The sequence below is a fragment of the Gekko japonicus genome, unplaced genomic scaffold (genome assembly GCF_001447785.1).
Source record: "Gekko japonicus isolate JY-2015 unplaced genomic scaffold, Gekko_japonicus_V1.1 scaffold502, whole genome shotgun sequence".
Taxonomy (NCBI): Eukaryota; Metazoa; Chordata; class Lepidosauria; order Squamata; family Gekkonidae; genus Gekko; species Gekko japonicus.
Genome location: NW_015169186.1, coordinates 327,126 through 329,765, shown reverse-complemented (window position 1 = coordinate 329,765; position 2,640 = coordinate 327,126).

The window sequence follows — 2,640 nt, the reverse complement described above, 5'->3', positions numbered from 1 at the left end:
GGAGGGCGGGATAAAAATCAAATAAATAAATAAATAAATAGAGAACTGCCAGAAGTACAAGCTGGGTTTCGTAGAGGTAGAGGAACTAGAGATCAAATTGCCAACATTTGCTGGATTATGGAGAAAGCAAGAGAGTACCAGGAAGTAGTACTATGACTATGCTTCTTTCCCAGCATCAGGGTTTTCTCCAGTGAGTGCAAACATGTCTTTCAAATGCCGGGAAAGATGCCTGGCTTTAAAGTTTGATGCGAACGTATCAAGCAAGCTAGTACTGTGAAAGGGTCATTATGGCTCCTGATTCTGCCACTTTCTCCAGATACTTGGTGACATATCTCTGCAGGTCTGCTATTGGTTCACTGACTTCAGCCTTTGAGAAGTTCCTGGTGGTGATGCACTGTGCTAAAACTGATGCTGCTTTTGGAAGAGCAGTTCTTCAGAGCCTGTTTCTTCAAGACGACCTGCAGATAACATCAGGTACATGGCTCCCTAGTCATCAAATCACCGCAGACTGTGACTGCAGCCATGAAATTAAAAGACGCCTGCTCCTTGGGAGGAAAGCGATGGTGAACCTAAACAGCATGATAAAAAGTAGAGACATCACCCTGCCAACAAAAATACGCATGGTCCAAGCAATGGTATTCCCAGTAGTCATGTATGGCTGCGAGAGTTGGACTATAAGGAAGGCCGAGTGCCGAAGAATAGATTCTTTTGAACTATGGTGCTGGAGAAGACTCTTGAGATTCCCTTGGACTGCAAGAAGATCAAATCAGTCAATCCTAAAAGAAATCAACCCTGACTGTTCCCTGGAAGGCCAGATAATGAAACTGAAGCTCAAATACTTTGGCCACCAAATGAGAAGGGAGCACTCACTGGAGAAGACCCTGATGCTGGGAAAGATTGAAGGTCAAAGAAGACGGGGATGACAAAGGATGAGTTGGTTAGACAGTATCATAGATGCAACGAACATGAAATTGAGCCAACTTCAGAGGACAGCGGAAGACAGGAAGGCCTGGGGTGATCTGGTCCATGGGGTCATGAAGAGTCGGACTCGACTGTGCGACTGAACAACAACAACATCTTCCTTGCAAGTAAATAAGGTAGTTTTTTAGCACCCGCATATTCCCAACCTCAGCAGCCAAGCACGGCTGCCATCTGTCTCTCTCTTTTGAAAAGTACTCAGAACGTGGAGTGATTCAGCAAGAGTGATTCAGCAAGAGTACTTTATTAGCTCAGGAACAAGACAAAAGAAACCCGCTCACAGGCCGGTTTATATGCGTTCAGAAAGCCCGCCACCAAGTACACCTAAACACACCCCCTACTCCCGATAGGCTTTTTACAATAACCGGGCGACCATTGGTCTCCTGGCTGGGAAGCTAGCCCTTTGATTGGGCCGGCTAGATCCTTCGGATCCTTTGTCTATCAACTGAAGCTACAGATGGATTGTGCCTGGCCAGCCCGGGCAAGTCCGGGCATGTCAGGCTGATGCCTTACGCGTGGAAAGGCAGCAGTACATTACAGTGGCAGAAGTTCAAGGTTTTGGGGTTTTTTTTAGGGAGTGGGGATCCTGTCAGCTGAAGCTGCCATGTGTGTACTGTGTCCGTTCTAATTGCTTTGCATTCCTTTCCCATGCTGCGCTTGTGTGCTTCAAAGCTGTAACGCGTATCTTTCAAGGTTACTGGTGGAGTTGGTACTGTCTACGTTTCGTGGGAGCTTCTAGCTTCCCAGCTGCCTGGCCATTAGCGACTCTGCCAAATGCCCGCGTGCGGGAGCCCATCTAATTGGGTAGTACGTGGGGGGGGGCGCATACAAATGCCCTATATCCTATTCTGCGCACAGGTACCCCGCCATTCCTAACAGTGTTCCTGTTAATGCATCTATGGCTTTTCAATAAAAGTAAAACCTTCTAGGAAGTGTGTACTTTGTTCTCTTGCTGTGGATCCTGACAGATCCTAGCTTAGCTATTAGCAGTAAATAATAAGAGCAGGCTGTGACTTGGACATGTTTTTATTTACCTAGAACACTTCCTACTTACTTTCAGCCAATAAATCATGCCCCCCCCCTCCTTAAGACATCTGCCATGTAAGATAAAAAGAACGTGTCAGAAAGACTAAAAAGTTCTAAAGGACCACAGAGTTGATCTAGGACTTTTCCAGCAATGCCCCCCATAGACATCCATTTAAAAACCACTCAATCACAGACCCTCCGGTGGAGGCCGGTCCAAAGAGCTGTGCCAAAGTCCCTCATGCGGGAGGGAAGGGGACGCGCCACTCCTTGGGGGGGGTTGTCTCCCAGAGGAGGAGCCACCGCAGAGGAGGCCCTGCCCGCCCCAGCCTGCCAGGCCTCGGCGGAGGAGTCCTCCTTCCAGACGAGCGCCGTTGGGGGCAGGGGGGGAGGAGGAGGAGGAGGAGGCGCGCCCTGCTTCGGGTGCCCGGCCTCCCTGGCGCCGCTGGCCTGGCCTCTGGCTCTTGGGGAAGCTGAGCCCGCCCTGCCCCGCTGCCTGCCAGGGGCGAGCGCCTCCTCCTCCTCCTCCTCCTCCTCCTCGGGGGCGAGGCTCCCTCCGGGCAGGGCCAGGGCGGCGGCGGCGGCGGCAGCTTCCTCCTCCTCCTTCCCCGCCTGCTGGGCTGGCGACGCGGGCGGGAG